We start from the raw sequence: 17,549 nt of genomic DNA on the forward strand, positions 1-17,549 counted from the left end.
TAACTTAACTAGGTGAATAGGCAGCAAGATGGCAGATGAAACTCAGTTGTTGATGAATGCAAAGTAATACAAAGGAATAAATCATTTGAATTACCTATAACATTGCTGGGTTCTATATTAACTGTAAACACTCAGGAGAAAGATCTTAATATCATTATGGAAAGCTGAGTGAAAAGCTCTGTTCAATGTATATTGATAGTCATAAAACAAATTGAACATTAGAATGCATAAAGAAAGGGACAGAAAAATACTGAAATGTTTATAATTCTGTTATTATATAAATCTTTTATGCCCTATTTTGCAATACGATATTCATTTCTAGTCTCCATATCTCTAAATGGAACAGAAGGAACCCACATACAGGTAACAAAAATATTAGTAGCATGCAGTGATTTCTATCAGAGTAATGATGGGACTCTGTAGTACAGAGAGAAAATGAATAAGAGGGTACATGATGAATGAATACAAAATAATGGATGGTTTAAAAAGAGATAAATTGGATGTTTCTGTATGCATGCTCACTTAATATGAGAAGTGGGGACAGTCCATGAAACTGAAAACCAACACTTTTAAAACTAGTAGAAGGACATACCTTTTTAAACACAACACATAATAATTCTGTGGAACTTATTGCTGTAAAATATTATTGAGCTCAGCACCTTAGTGACAAGATTTGTGAAAAGATTATATGAATAATGGAAACATCCAAAGTTACAGTATATATAAAAATAAAATTTTAAGAGGGGATAAAAGCCTCTTGTTTCTGAGAATAAGGTAGCCACTAAAGTATAGAGATTAGGAATACTCTAACTACAGATGTCAAATGCTCCAAAGAAATTTGTGACACTGTTAGAAAGAAGGAGTCCTTGGTTAGGCATGGGGAAAAATAAACAAACAAAAAAGAAACCTCTTCTGTCCTGTGCTGATGGGGAAGTTAGTGTAGCTGCCTTGTCTTTGGGAGGAAGAAGGCTAGTAATGCCAAATCTTCCAGATCAGAGTCTGAACTTAACAGCTGAGACAACATGCTAGTGAAAGATTTTACTAAGGTATTCTGTTAGTGTGAGAGGCACTGACCCTTTTCTGCCATTCTTCACTTGCTCTTCTTGGGTTTCTCCAAGGACCGGTTTAAGAGAAAAAATTGGGATTATAAGTGTTGTGATAAAGTCAGACCAGAGGGCTGTAAAAAGGCATTCCAGGGCCGGAGTGTGAGCCCTAGGAGGCCAAACACCCTTTTTCTTGAAAGCAGGGGAGAGATGATTGCAGGGCAATTAGAGACACCTGGACCCAATGAAGGGCTAGTCCAGGTTTACTTAAACCCTGCCTGCCCTAAAGGGAAAGGGAAAAGCATAGGAGGGGGAAGCTGCCAGAAGGCTGACTATGGGTGGAGGAGAACCTCTCTGGCTGAGAGATATTGCTTCTCTGCAGCTACAGGACAAAACCCCTGGCCCCAGCCAGCAGAAGGAAGCTGGAGCAAGGGGAGACAGGGTTATGGGGGACTCCCTGGCCCACTACAATGGGTTGAAGTGTGAGACCCACTAGGGAGAAGCTGGTTGTTTGCCACAGTGTAAATCTTTTTCACCTGAAATGTCAGAGCTCCCAGCATGCTATTTATCAAGTAACCTAAAACCATTTCATTCTTTAGAATAGAATGTGTTAGTTTGTGTTTTAACAAGGCAAGGGAGGAAAAATATGTCCAACTTTTGTTTCTTCCCCTTTCACTTTTCTCCTTAAATATTTCCTCTTCCTTTCTTGTGATGAATACAAATAGTGGCAGATAAGAAATATCAATGGCTCAGCAATGATTGCTATACTCAAAAGCCCCGAGAGAGCAAAATACCAATTAAGCATAGGACTGTTCACATGTTTAAAGTTAAGAATGTGTTTAAATGCCTTGCTGAATGAGGGTCCTAGTCAACTAGCCATGTGAATACTCTGAGTGGGAATCTCTGTTACATTCAATCACAATGGTTTTATATAGAATTCACAATGAATTCAGAATTAATGATTCTGCAGTCTGTATACATGGAAAACACCCTCAGAAATGGGCATTTATATGGAGAAAGAAGCAAAGACTGTAGAGATTGAAGAAACATGTTTACTATATGGCAAAGGTAAAACAAATTAATTGATAAAGTACATGGCATGCAACAGAATCAACACAATATTGTTCTTAGAAAGAAATTGCTAGAAATTTAAGCTGCTTTCTATTTCTTATAACCCCTTTTGTTGCTTTTTTTTTTTTTTTTTTTTTTTTTTTTGTGTGTGTGTGTGTGTAACCCTTCTGTCAGGTGGAGTAGACAGCAACAAGGACCTGTTGAATATCTAGGGGTTCCTCTTAACAATATAAAACAGAATTACTTCAGAGTCTCACTCAATAATCTGGGAAATCCAACCACCACCTTTGGATGCTTCTAAGAGGCAATACTTCCCCTCTTGAAATCACTGAGTCTGTGTGTAACAAAAGAACTTTTATTAAAAAAGAAAGGGAACTAAGAATGAATTTGGGTAAACATCACAACCACATTGAAAAGCACATGACCGTAAGCAAACTTCATCCCACTATACATTGGGCAGTGTCCTTTGACTCAATTTCCCACCTTGCAGTGGGAAAGTCTGATAAACAACTGTCCCTATAATACATCACTCCCCTCACCCTGCACAGCACACCACTCACAGTTGGTTGTCCTAGATTAGGGAAGCTCCAGAGTTCAGAGGTGCATTCATGGGATTTAGCAAAGCTTTTGATACGGTCTCTCTCAGTATTCTTATCAGCAAGTTAAAGAAGTATGGGTTGGATGAATGGACTATAAAATGGATCGAGAACTGGCTAGAGCATAGGGCTCAACGAGTAGTGATGAATGGCTCCATGTCTAGCTGGCAGCCGGTCACAAGTGGAGTGCCCCAGGGGGGCCAGTTTTGTTCAACATCTTCATTAATGATCTGGAGGATGGGGTAGATTGCACCCTCGGCAAGTTTGCAGATGACACTAAGCTGGGGGGAGAGGTAGATACCCTGGAAGGTAGGGATAGGATACAGAAGGACCGAAACAAACTGGAAGATTGGGCCAAAAGAAATCTGATGAGGTTCAACAAGGCCAAGTGTAGAGTCCTGCACTTAGGACGGAAGAATCCCATGCACAGCTACAGACTGGGGACCGACGAGCTAGGCAGCAGTTCTGCAGAAAAGGACCTGGGGGTAACAGTGGATCAGAAGCGGGATATGAGTCAACAGTGTGCCCTGGTTGCCAAGAAGGCTAATAGCATATTGGGCTGCATTAGTAGGAGCATTGCCAGCAGATCAAGGGAAGTGATTATTCCCCTCTATTTGGCATTGGTGAGGCCGCATTTGGAGTATTGTGTCCAGTTTTGGGCCCCCACTACAAAAAGGATGTGGACAAGTTGGAGAGAGTCCAGCGGAGGGCAACAAAAATGATTAGGGGGCTGGAGCACAAGACTTATGAGGAGAGGCTGAGGGAACTAGACTTGTTTAGTCTGCAAAAGAGAAGAATGAGAGGGAATTTGATAGCAGCCTTTAACTACCTGAAAGGGGGTTCCAGGGAGGATGGAGCTAGGCTGTTCTCAGTGGTGGCAGATGACAGAACAAGGAGCAACGGTCTCAAGTTGCAGTGGGGGAGGTCTAGGTTGGATATTAGGAAAAAGTTTTTTCACTAGGAGGGTGGTGAAGCACTGGAATGGGCTACTTAGGGAGGTGGTGGAATCTCCATCTTTAGAGGTTTTTAAGCTGTGGCTTGACAAAGCCCTCACTGGGATTATTTAGCTGAAGTTAGTCCTGCTTTGAGCAGGGGGTTTTACTAGATGACCTCCTTAGGTCCCTTCCAACTCTATGATTCTATGATTCACTTCCAATGCCTCTGCTGATGCCTTGACAATTGCCTTGATACCAACTCCCAGCCACTTCCATCCTCGCTAGCTTTTGGCATTCCTACCTCCTGCTTAGCAAGTGAGGTTCAGACCCCCTCAATCAGGGTATGTTAAGCACCATTCTGCTGCCCTTTACTCATACAATAAGAGTACCATCATTCAATTACCCCTACATTCAAGCACTAGATTGATTTGTAACCCAAATCAGCCAAAATTAATAATTTTGATAAAGCAGCTCTATCTATCTAAGCACCTGGGGAGAGTAGGTGTGCCTATGCAAACAGTTTGGTCCTGAAGTTTTTCCCCCCAGTTCATCATTGTGTGAAGAAATACTTCCTTTTATTCGTTTTAAACCTGCTGCCTATTAATTTAATTTGGTGACCTCTAGTTTTTGTGGTATGAGAAGGAGTAAACAACATTTCTTTATTTACTCTCTCCAAACCAGTCATAATTTACAGACCTCTATCATATCCCTCCCTTACTGTCTCTTTTCCAAGCTGAAAAGTCTCAGTCTTATTAACCTCTCCTCATATAGAAATTTTTCCATACCCCGTGATCATTTTAGTTCCCCTTTTCTGTACCTTTTCCAATTCCAATATCTTTTCTGAGTGCATAGAGAAAGTATAATGTGAACATAACTCCCCATCTCCTCTTCTGTTTTTTTTCTAAATCATGTGTCTCTGTTTCTGTTTGAGATGCTGCAAAGTGAGTCAACAGTAAACAAAGAATATATTAATATATAGAGAGAAATCTTTTCAAAATATATTTATTTTTTTTGCAGAAAATTAGCTTAATTTCAGAATTGTAACATTGGAGCTTGCTAATTACTTCTTGAGAAACACTGTAAAAAAAGAGGTAATATTGCTACTCATGCCCTTCCCTGAAGAATAATCCAAACCAGTCACAATGTGCTAATTCACACTAATAGCTGAAAGATTCATTTCAGATCACTGAATTTTGCAAATTGCCAGAAAAGCAAACAAATACAATAAAACATGGAGGATGCTCCAGTGCACAATGTACCTTATTCATCTATGTTGACAAGTATTTTTAAAATTATTTCTGATCCTACTACATATTATGCTAATAATTCAGGATAGTATACTTTTTAAAGTAAAGTTTAAGTAACATGACCTCTCACTATAGCTTTCTGCTACTATTAAACTTCTACTGAGAAGTGGGGTGAAACCACTAGAGATTTTGTAAAAATTGTTATATTTATAGAATGTTGAAGTGAGAATTAACAAATTACTGTACTCAAAGACAAGATCACACTAAAATAAAAAATATTGGTCTGATCGCTGGGAGGAAATTAACATAAACAGAATACATATGAAGAAATACTAATCTGAAGTTCTTGCAGGTGCTTTGGTATCATGGGAGTATGAAATGCCTTCTGCAATGAGAAGCAATGGTTTGGATTAGACTGCTTTTAAGCAGATAAGGTGCTTAACAAGTGTACTCAAAAACTGGTAGGGATATTAATCATTAGAAACCAAATTCTCAGTAGTCACATCCTTTATTGTGCTTTAGTTTTGAGTGTTCATCTTGAGACATCTTTTTCTGAATTTTCACAGGTTCTGACGACTGACAATAATCTACATTTTTACCAGACTTCACTTCTCTGACCCCTTCAGAGGGGCTAAACGGAAACTTCAAACTTGTACAACACATGATAGTCTGCCTTTTAACCAGGACTAGCCTCTCTGGTCCTATTACATTCTTCATTAACTTCCTGTTTGCTTTTGGGTCCTATTCAGTTCCTGATTTTTATCTTCAAGGATCTCAGTGATCTTTGAATAGGCTGACGCAGAGACCACCTCTCCATCTGCAACCCACCAAGACAATTGTACCTACTGAAGACTATGCATGTGCTAGTACTCAGGTTGACATTTTTGAGGGCTGTCATATAACATTCTTGTAACACTGGCTGGATTGGGGAGGGGGGCATTTATTATATCGTTTGACATCAGTATGTCAAAATCATAATAATTCATGTGAGATATGCCATGTCAGTTACTGTTAGAAAAGCTATAATGTGCTAAGTAAGATGATAATGATTATGTGTTATATGTGTAATGGAAGTTATGGATATGGTTGCTATATCTGTATTTCAAATCGTGCTGTGCCTGGGTAGCACCTCAGACAGGATGGCTATAACAATAACCTGCTTAATGGCACATTAAGACATTCACAGTTACAAGGGGCCCAGGTGGAGAAGCCAGGGATATACCTGATGAGTCAACAGGACTTGCTTATGTGACTCTGGACTCCATTTTGGTTTCTGGGAAATTCCAGAAGCGGCATGGCAAGGGTCAGAGGACATAAAAGGCAGAGGCCCGGGATCCATTATGTCTTCAGTTGGGTTCAGCCTTCAGCCACCTATCTATTTCTGGATCAAGTCATCTGCAACTGAAGCTGTGAAACAAAGGACTGAAACCCATCCAGATTCTGGATGTATACCAGAGGGACTATACAAGCCTGCAAACTCCACAATTCTTCTAGAAACCTGATATATATGGACTTTCAAATCATTTGTATGTATCTGATTGCTTTAATCCTTTAACATTTCTCTTATAGTTTGTTTCTTTCTTTGTATAATAAACCTTTAATTTTAGTTACTAAAGGATTGGCTGGCAGTGTGGTATTTTGGGTAAGATCCAAACTTATATTGATCTAGTACTGTGGCTGACCCTTTGGGGTCAGGAGAAACCTTTTGGTAAAGAGATAGAGTTTAAATAACTGGTCTCTTGACTGGACCTAGTGGCTGATTGGGAGCCAGAGACTGAAATGCAGTAAAGGGGGCTGTGTATATTTGTATTTTGGGCTTCTTGATAACTACTGTGGGGAATCAGAAACACTGTTTGTGGCTGGCTGGGAAGTCTGATTTCAGTGCCACTCACCAGTGTTGGGAGAAACTGCTCTCCTTTTGCAGCCTGCCCTGACCTTGGCATTATCAGGTCATTGGCATTACCCTAGGCTTGGAAGGGTTACAATTCTCAATGCTGCATTCTAGACTCTGAAACACTCTTTCAGAGGAGATCAGCAAGAGTCCTAGTTTGATTGTTTTAAACACCTGGTGGAAACACTACTTTACTCAGAAACAAACCCACCAAAAATAAAATTGAAAAACAAAGGCTGTGATTCTCATGTCTGGTCTACATTAGAAAAGCTGCACCAGTTTGACATGGTCAATTTTAAATTGATTTTATAGAGATTCAAACTCTAAAAGGCTGTTCAGTTTAGTTTAATTTGGAAATTTACTGATGCAAGTCAAACCAATCAGCTCTTGATAAGAGCTAGAGTGAGTGTAAATAGCATAGCCATGGCAGCACAAGCAGTGACAGTAAGACTTAACTGTGACAAGTAAGTATTCATAGGGTTTATGTGGGATCCTATTTGACTCAGCTAAGTCATGCTACTACTGCCTGTGCTACTCTACTATTCATACTTGTGTTAGCTCCCATTGAGCTAGTACAAGTACATGTACAGGAGCTGGGGATTGCACCTCTAGCTCAGAGAGTGGATGTAGCCTTAATTAAACTGGTGCAACTTGTGTTTAATTTATTAAGAAGAAATGTACCATTCCCAGCAACTACCTCCTTGTTGACCTATGATGCTTTAGGGTGGATGCATGGCATATTCCACCTCCCTGGCCAATTGATGGAGGAGAGGGATTATCTATGAAAGACCCTGGACTCTTCAGTAACCTTGCTCTGGGGGAAAGCAATGGCAAGCTGAGAGCAGAAGAGTAGAGCTGACTATAAGGGAAGCAGCTTGAGCACTTAGCAAGTAGGAAGGCAACCAGGGGAGTGGGCTGCAGGTGGCCAGAGAGCTATGTGCAGAGCAGTGTGGGATTGGCAGCCACTGCTGCCACATTCAGGGCTGTGCAGAATTTGTGGGTATATAGCGGAGACTGGGCAGGAGCCCTCAGCCAAAGGTCTGAGCAAAAACCAAAAACCTCACCAGTGAGTCTCAAAGTCTGGGCAACTGACTTGAGCTTGCAGGGCTATCACTATGGGTCTTAAAATAGTAGTGTAGAAATTCTCGCTTGTCTAGCGCCTGAGCTCTTAATCCCAGTGAGTGGCATGGGTCTCAGAGCCCAAACTCCAGCCTGAGCAAAAATGTTTACACTGCTATTTTTAGTGCTGAAGTGTGAGCCCCATTGCCCTGAGTCAGTTGACCAAAGCTCTGATACCCCTGCTATGGTGTTTTGTTTTGTAGTGTTCTTTTTAATAGTGCAGATGTACCTAGAAGGGGCGGAAGAGAAATCTTGGGGACAGAGAACCATCAGCCAGCCATAGACAAGTGTCATAGACACTGGGGATTATTCAGGGAAGTGCTCAGTGCACTCTGACCAGGTGTTGGACCCACAAGAAGGGGTTATTTTCCTTCTAAAAGATAACTATATACAGCCGGGGCTGTGGTAGTCTTGGATCTCAGTTGTGGCTGATATTAGGAGCTTTGCAGGAAGTGCTGCTGTAGCAACAGGATGACAATGCAGAGGTGCCTCCAGTGAGACATGACATGGACTGATCCTAGCCAGGAAACCTGCGAGTTATCTAGTTGCCTTTAACAGAGGAAGGGCATTAAGAAGGCATGCCAGGCACTAGGCCTGAGGAGATTGAACCTTCTATTGGAAGACTTGCTCCGTTAAGTAAACAATGATTGTCATTTGCTTAAGATACGTTGAGATCTATCACTTTATTTCTTTGACATAGAGAAATAAGTCTCTTAATAAATTGAATTTTATGAGCCTTTAAGGGAATATCTCAGTAAGAATGAGAATCTGCCATGTTAATATTAGCTGGCATAGTTCCAGTATTCACTGACCTTAATTGTTCAAACAAGATAACTAACCCCTCTCATCCTCATATGTTTGCTTAGATAAGCCACAGAAATCTGAGGTAGAATTGATGTGATGTACAATATGATGAAATGATTGGTGCTTGTATCTGCAATAGCAGTTAGCTGCCTTATTCTATTCATGGAAAAATGTTAAAATATAAATGCCTTTCTTATAGCACTCTAAAATAGTGTCATGTTTGTAAGTACTATATAAAAATAAGTGTTACTTTATCGTTAGCATATTACTAGTGTGCAATGCATCTGATTTTATATATTTTGTAATTATGATATAAGATGCTTTCTTTTACTAGGTGTGGCCTCAGCGACTTTGTGGGAGGGGAATGCTCAATGCTCCAGTAGCTTGTGGTTGAATCCTGCCACTGAAGTCACTGGCAAAATTCTCATTAACTTCAATAGGGCAGGATTTCATGCAATCTCTCCAGTTGGTCATAGTCATTCATCTTGAAAATACCCAAGTTCCCAGGGAGTCTTATGCCTGGGAGTGCAAGGAGAGGGATGGGCCCAGCTGCTTTTTCGTTAAGACAGCTGATATGAGCAGAAGAAAGGATTGGAATAGTGAAAGAATGTGGGGAGTGGTGTTGTCAGTGGTAAGACTTTTGGGTGAAAAGGGATATATGGGAGAGTGTGAGACATGTAAGAGGTTTTACAGAAGAGAGATTTAAGATTAAATATGGGAGGGAGATCTACAGAGAACAGTCTGAAGATAAAAATAAATAACAAGAGAGTCACTTATTAGGAGTCTGTGTTGAAGAAAGAGGAGAGAGAAAGTTTTAGAGTATAAAAGATTGGAAAATTGTGGAAGACAGAAAATTAATTTACTCTTTTGGGAAACACTGAAAGAGACTGAGGAAAAGATGCAGAAAGATAGAAGAAAGAAGTAGAGTGTAAGAAGTGAAAAGGGAAATACGGTCAACAGGCACACAGTGAAGATGTTAATAGTGATACAGTATACTTACACCAAGTACATTTGTGTCCATTAACTGTATTATATTCAGAGCCCTGTGTATTCTGTCTAGTGAATGGAATTCACTCATCCCCCAGAATTATACTCCAGAATATGAGCTTTCATGTTTTTAAACAATATGTTCCTAACCTTCATATTTATAGAGAGAGTCTCAAGATGTGAAAAGAGTGTAAAGCAACAGCAATGTCCATCTGAGTCTGCAGACATCCAGAAAAACTAGCTCTTACTGATTTGAAGTGCACTATTCTTCACAAGCAGGGCCTCCCCTCCAATTCTGTGGTTACAGAATTTGGCTTTTCTCTAGGATTCCATGAAAGTCATATTTTTTACCATGAAATTTGACACAGCCAGTCACCAATATCAATTGAGTCTACCTACAGCTGCTTATTACTCTTCAAATTTCCTCACAAGTGGAATTAACTGGAATACAGTGCATGCTCCCTGCACTGTTTCATTGAATCAGATAGCAGAAGGTGAGGGAGCCAGAGTCGGAATCCAGCTTGCCTGCTCATGTCTGAGGAGGCAGACTTGCCAGTTGAGTTGCCTGGAGAACTGTGGATCAGACAAGGAATTAAGGAGTTGGGTCATTAAAGCTAGCTACCAGCTTTCTGTTTCCCTAGTAGATGTTGTGCAAAGGAGGTTCTGAGCCAGCCTTCCTGGACAGTATTGCAAGAGCCAATGTCCCAGACAGCAGAGGTGAAAAAACCTATTATCAAAATGACTCATGATAGAAATGAAGGGTAGGTCAAGGCAATAGAAAATATTAATGTTGCCATGGAATTTAAGGGTTGTTACTACAAAATGTGGTCTCAGTATGCCACAGAGTCCTGATCACATCTACAGAAAACATAAATATCAACAGGATATAGGCTCTGGGTCTTTTGTTTTTTCCATGTCCTCTGAAGAAAATAAAACTGTCCCTCTGCCTCTAAATTGACCAGTTACAAAACCTTCCCGTACTGCACCCAGATGGTCAACTTATGAAAGTCTATTTTGGCACCACACATAATACTCCAGGATCCACAATACACAGGGCTGAAAATGACCTAAGGACAATTGCACAGAGCAGCTATGCTGTTCAGTCCTCGCTCAGAAGTGGCATTATATCCTTTGTCAGCACCATGACAGCATAAGATTAGGATAATCATTAAATCTACCTGGGGTTTCGTGATGAACTTGGTTGTCACAGTGCCTCAATGCTTAGGAAGTAGACAGACCTTTTAAACAAATTAAATGTTGTCGTTTCTTTTCTATCACCCCACAGTGTTTTGGATTCAGGATAGTCAGTCTTGCTGCCATCTTGATACGGTTTATGACCTTGTATGAAAATAGAAATGAAATGCATTTACAAAATTTGATTAAGGTTTAAGACAATTACATTAGTAGACAGCATCATTCTCTTTGGTGTTTCATATTCGATTTGTGAAGGATATGAACTAAGGGCTAATCTTGTCCACTCTGTCGCAGGTGTAGAGAGCTCTCATGCAGTGGAAATGGGATGGTTCTGCTTTGCAAGGTGAAGGGGAAAAGATTTAGGAAAGCTGTGTGCAGGAGGGAATATGAATCCCTTTATGGGGCTTAGGCCTGCTACGCGGAGGTTCCCTGTATTCTGCAGCTCATGAGAAGTTAAAGGGACAGTTTGCTATGCAAATCTTCCAGTTTTTGTCACTTGCAGACGGAAAAGGGATAAATCCACTAAGGCTAGTCCAGGAATAAGACTTGAGTAGCCTGTAGGAGCACAGCTATATTCACTCAAAAGCCTGGGAGGGAAGTGAAGGATCCATCCCATCCTTCCTCCCTCATATTTGCCCAGAACATAACCAAGATACTTGAATTGGACACTGAAAGTCTTTATGTAACTTCTGCAGCCTGTCATGAATGATCCAGGAAATAAAAATCCCTGTCCATAAACGGAGATTGTAGATAGAGCCATGCAGCGGGTGCAGTTACTACTATCATGATGTGCTATTTGCTGTGTGTGATATATTGAGCAAGGCATATTTAACTCTAGCATAAGGCAAGAAGGCCAATAGGCTCAAAATACCTTCATATTAAATCCCTCTCTTACAGTCAGCATTATATGTCTTTGAAGTGCTAGCTTTCTCAGCATGGCTCGATTTGCCTTGATTAACATAGCAATGCAATTCACATTTTTCAAGACAGTGCTAATGAACTGAAACATCAGACAAGCTGATGCCATGGTGCAAAAATGTGAATTAGTTTGGATAATCTTAATCATGGATTGCTTAATTTCAAACCTGAAAGTTTTGGCTACAACAATTTTAAATTTACATATTTTAAACTTGTTTTTCGAGACAGGAGGAACATAAAAATATTTTTGTACAGGCAAGCACCTCAGTATAAACTACCTCTTTTGCAAGAAGTATCCAGCAGTGAACGTGGAATAGTGCATAAAGATAAAGTATTCTATGCCATCCATGAGAACCGTATTTTTGTTTATGGTATAAGAGCTGTGCCACAAAAATAAACATTGCAGGAGGACTGAAAACAAAGCAAAAGAAACCTTTTAACTAAGGGAAAAAAATAAAAGTGGAAGTGAAGTAGATAGGGTATTTGTTATCTCTTCCTTTATGCTTGGCTTGGAATTAATTATTGTACTTTGGAGAACAAGTACTAGAGATGGCTGAATAGTGGAATTACATTTCTAGTCTGCCTCCATGACCTTGATGCTGCTAATATGTAGAATTAATTCCAGCACAAGTGAAATTCTGCAAAGCAAAGCAGATTCCATTCAGTGACTAAAATCTACTCATATCTAACATAAAAGGTTTGATTTAGGACCAGAAAACAAAGAAAATCCAGGGTTAAATCTTTAACTCCTATCCTTATTTTAATCCATGCCTTCATTTCACGTTCAAATAAACAGTGCCTTTCATTTGAGGAGCTCAAAGCATCTTGCTGATATTTATTACTTCGGTTTCTCTTAGAAGATGAGTATTGGTCAGTATGTATTATCATACCTTTTGTATGGTTAGATAAACAAAGGCCAGAGTGGTTGAACAGTGTCACTTTTTTGCTATCAGTATGTAACCAATCAGTGAACAGTGTCACTTTTGCGGTCAGTTTAACCAATCAGTGAGCATTTCTGCTGAGTCATCCTGACTTGTAGGCACTTTCAAGTGTTACTTAGGCAGGTGTAGTTAGCTCTGGTCAGCTTTTGCTTTTATGTCTGCCCTCTATTTGTGCTGTGCTAGAGCCCGGACAGCCTTTATCAGGTCCTTCAGCCCTTTTCCCAAGCTATATACTTTACTATTCTATCTTAAAGCACAAAACCCATTAACTATTCTTTTTATATTCTACGCTAACAACTGCTTTAGCATAACTGTGAAGGACAATGGGAACACTAGGTGCATCTGGCAACATAATCAAGTTGACAATAGTATAACAAGACCCAATGGTTGGAAGCTGAAATTAGGCAAATTCAGACTAGCAATAAGTTGCACATTTTAACAGTGAGCATAATAACTCATTGATACAACTTACCAAGCACTGTGGTGGATTCTCCATCACTGGAAATTTTAAAATCAAGATTGTTCTATTTTTTCTAAAATATATGCTGTATTTTGAAGTACAAATTAATTCAAGGAAGTCCTATGATTAGTATTATACAGGAGGTCAGAATAGATAATCACATTAATCACTTCTGGTGTTATGATCTATGGATTCTATGAGTTTGTAAGTGAACAAATCTTGTGCTAGTGTGCATGAAGCTCCATTGGCACACACAGTCTGATAATAACGAGAGATCTGTGGCACTTCAAAGACTAACAAATTTAATTTTTGTAGGCATAAGCTTTCGTGAGACTCAGCTCACTTCGTCAGATGCAGAGGTAGAATGATACAGTAAATAGGAAACATAGACATACAAGTGCATAGAGAACAATGGGGGAGGTGATGCTGAGAAAGTACCTAACTCTGCAAGTAGTCCTGCTGAAATCTGAAGAACTATTTGAGGAACAATGTAGTAGCATCAGTAAGGATTTCAGGATCTGGCCCTAATAAAGTAAGATTCTGTAGCATACCTGACACTTCAATAGATCTGACATAAACTGCAGATCCAAAAAGTTGGTAAACAAATTGGATTATCTCTATTCCACTTTGCTGGGTCAAAAGAAAGTAAGAAGTGAGTGTCAGACAAGGAATTGCTTAACATGTCACCCTCTAGCCACTTCTGCACCTCTGCTGGACTGAGTCCTTAATGAACTGAGAAAGCCCAATGCTAAAATGTTCTTAGAAAGGGGAGCGATAAGTTATACCATGTGTAGCATGATCACTGCTGACAAGAATGAAATTCAAATCACGCCTATTTTTGAAATGTTACTTATAAAGGCATGAAATTGCATCCCTGTTTTGTGATTGGTTGGATGCTCTACAGTGAGAGTCTAATTCATCACACAGTGCTTTTCTTTGCATAGATGCCTTTTTTAGATCATCCCAAATTTATCCAGTTGCTGCTTGAACAGCCAGCAAGTTATGAAAAAACTGAGAAAATAATAGGTAATTTATAATACATTCAGATATTTCTTTGCCTTTTCTCTTGCAAATTATAATGGAATCATTCAGATATTGACTTTACCATATGTTATTGCATTAGTGAATTACAATTTCCATTTGTTGGAGAAAAGTATCAGAAGAGAAGCAATTTTTAACTTTAAAATAATGTGTTAATTCTTAACACAGAGAGTAAGAATGATGCTATAGCACAGAATTGGGAGTTAGGTGATCTGGGTTTTAGTTCTGGCTCTGCCACTAAGTTCTTGTGTGACTTTGGGCAAATAACTTAAACTTTCTGTGAAAAATTTCCCTTGTGTATCATGGAGTAATAATGCTGATCTCATAAGAGTGTGAGGAAGATTAAGTCATTAATGGTTGGGAAACACTTGCAGATCCATGGGAAAAAATTCAATCAGGGTAAAATTTTCCAAAGTGCTTAAGACACATTTTCAAGTGGAGATTTAGGATCCTGACTCCCATATTTCATCCCATGAGAAGTAGGGTATGTCTGCACTTCATACACAAGCTAGCTTTGATCTAGATAGCTTGAATAACAATAGCAGTGAAACTGCAGCAGCACAGCTAGCAGAATGAACTGTACAACCCCACCCAGAACCCTGGCTACATGCTCAAGCTGCTAGTAGCCACAGTTTTGCTGCTATTGTTATATAAGCTAGGTAGATCAAAACTAGCTCAGCTACAAAGGTCATTCAGGAAATGTCTAGCTAGAATTATTTAATTATAAGCTAGGGCCCAATGGATATCACAGATCAAAGTACTAATATTTTGATGTGTTTCTTTGTTGGAAGCCATTTTCTCATCTGTGCAGAATTTATAAGTGGACATATTAAAGTGATTCAGTCACTGAAGATTTCACAAATGGCGAAGAATGAAATCAGAGCAGTGATCAAGTACCTCCATAAAAAAGGCTTGACCCCAAATAAATCCATGAGAACCTGGTGGCAACACAGGCGGATGATGCCTCTTCATATTCCACAGTAAAAAAAGCTGCTGAATTTAAGCGTGGAAATATAAGCACTGAGCCTAACACAAGGTCAGGATCTCCCAGAGAGGCCACTACATCAGAAAAATTTGATGCAGTTCCCAAGATGGTGAGGAATGAAAAGAGGAACTGTCATTGTTGTCATTGTCTGACATTGCAGGGTCTGTGAGAATCGGCAATGGGTCAGTGCACGGCATCCTCAAAGAAGACTTAGGCATGAGAGAAGTGTCATAGAATCATAGAAGATTAGAGTTGGAAAGGACCTCAGGAGGTCATCTAGTAACACCCCTGCTCAAAGCAGGACTAACCTCAACTAAATCATCCAATCCAGGGCTTTGTCAAGCTGCAGCTTAAAAACCTCTAAAGATAGAGATTCCACCACCTCCCTAGGTAACCCATTCCAGTGCTTCACCACCCTCCTAGTGAAAAAGGTTTTCCTAATATCCAACCTAGACCTCCCCCACTGCAATTTGAGACCGTTGCTCCTTGTTCTGTCATCTACCACCATTGAGAACAGCCTAGCTCCATCCTCCTTGGAACCCCCTTTCAGGTAGTTAAAGGCTGCTATCAAATCCCCCCTTATTCTCCTCTTTTGCAGACTAAACAAGCCTAGTTCCCTCAGCCTCTCCTCATAAATCTTGTGCTCCAGGCCCCTAATCATTTTTGTTGCCCTCTCTCCAACTTGTCCACATCCTTTTTGTAGTGGGGGCCCAAAACTGGACACAATACTCCAAATGCGGCCTCACCGATGCCAAATAGAGGGGAATAATCACTTCCCTCTATCTGCTAGCAATGCTTTTACTAATGCAGCCCAATATGATATTAGCCTTCTTGGCAACCAGGGCACACTGCTGACTCATATCCAGATTCTTATCCACTGTAACTCCCAGGTCCTTTCTGCATAACTGCTGCCTAGCCCGTCAGTCCCCAGTCTGTAGCTGTGCATGGGATTATTTTGTCCTAAGTGCAGGACTCTGCACTTGTCTTTATTGAACCTTATCAGATTTATTTTGGCCCAATCCCCCAATTTGTCTAGGTCACTTTGTATCCTATCCCTGCCTTCCAAGGTATCTATCACTCCCCCCAGCTTAGTGTCATCTGCAAACTTACTGAGGGTGCAATCTACCCATCCTCCAGATCATTAATGAAGATGTTGAACAAAACTGGCCCCAGGACCGACCCCTGGGGCATTCTGCTTATTGCCAGCTGCCAGCTAGACCTCGAGCCATTGATCACTATCCGTTAAGCCTGATGATCTAGCCAACTCTCTATCCATTTTATAGTCCATTCATTCAACCCATACTTCTTTAACTTGCTGATATTCTTATTCTTAAGAATACTATGGTATATAACGTCCACCGCTTTCCTCACATCCACAGAGCCAGTCACCTCTTCATATAAGGCAATCAGGTTGGTCAGGCATGACTTGCCCTTGATGAATCCATGCTGACTGTTCCTGATCACCTTCCTCTCTTCCAAGTGCCTTAAAATGGATTCCTTGAGGACCTGCTCCATAATGTTTCCAGGGATTGAGGTGCGGCTGACCGGTCTGTACTTCCCTGGATCTTCTTTCTTCCCTTTTTTGAAGATGGGCACTATATTTGCCTTTTTCCAATCATCAGGGATATCCCCCAATTGCCACAAGCTTTCAAAGATAATAGCCAATGACTATGAAATCACATCAGCCAACTGTCTCAGCACCCTTGTATGCAGTGCATCTGGCCCCATGGACTTGTGTATGTCCAATATTTCCAAATAGTCCTAAACCTGTTACTCCAGCACTGAGGGATGTTCACCTCCTCCCCATTCTGTGCTGCCCACTGCAGTAGTCTGGGAGCTGACCTTATCTCTGAAGACAGAGGCAAAAAGGCATTGAGTACCTCAGCTTTCTCCACATCCTGTCACTAGGTTGCCTCCCCCATTCTGTAAGCAGCCCACACTTTCCCTTATCTTCCCCTTGTTTGTAACATACCTGTGGAAACCCTTCTTATTCCCCTTCATGTCCCTTGCTAGCTGCAATTCCAATTGAGCTCTGGCCTTCCTGATTTCATTCCTTCATGTTCGAGCAGTATTTTTATAATCCTCCCTAGTCATTTGACCAGGCTTCCACTTCTTGTAATCTTCTTTTTTGTGTTTAAGCTCACCAAAGACTTCTTTGTTAAGTCAAACTTGTCACCTACTATATTTGCTATTCTTTCTGCACATCAGGATGGTTTGTTACTGCGCCCTCAATAAGGTTTCTTTAAAATACAGCCAGCTCTCTTGGATTCCTTTCCCCCTCATATTAGCCTCCCAGTGGATCCAGCCCATCAGCTTC

This window comes from Emydura macquarii, unplaced genomic scaffold (assembly GCF_026122565.2).
Source record: "Emydura macquarii macquarii isolate MOO-44397 ecotype Brisbane River unplaced genomic scaffold, CSIRO-AGI_Emac_v2 contig_2473, whole genome shotgun sequence".
Lineage (NCBI taxonomy): Eukaryota > Metazoa > Chordata > Testudines > Chelidae > Emydura > Emydura macquarii.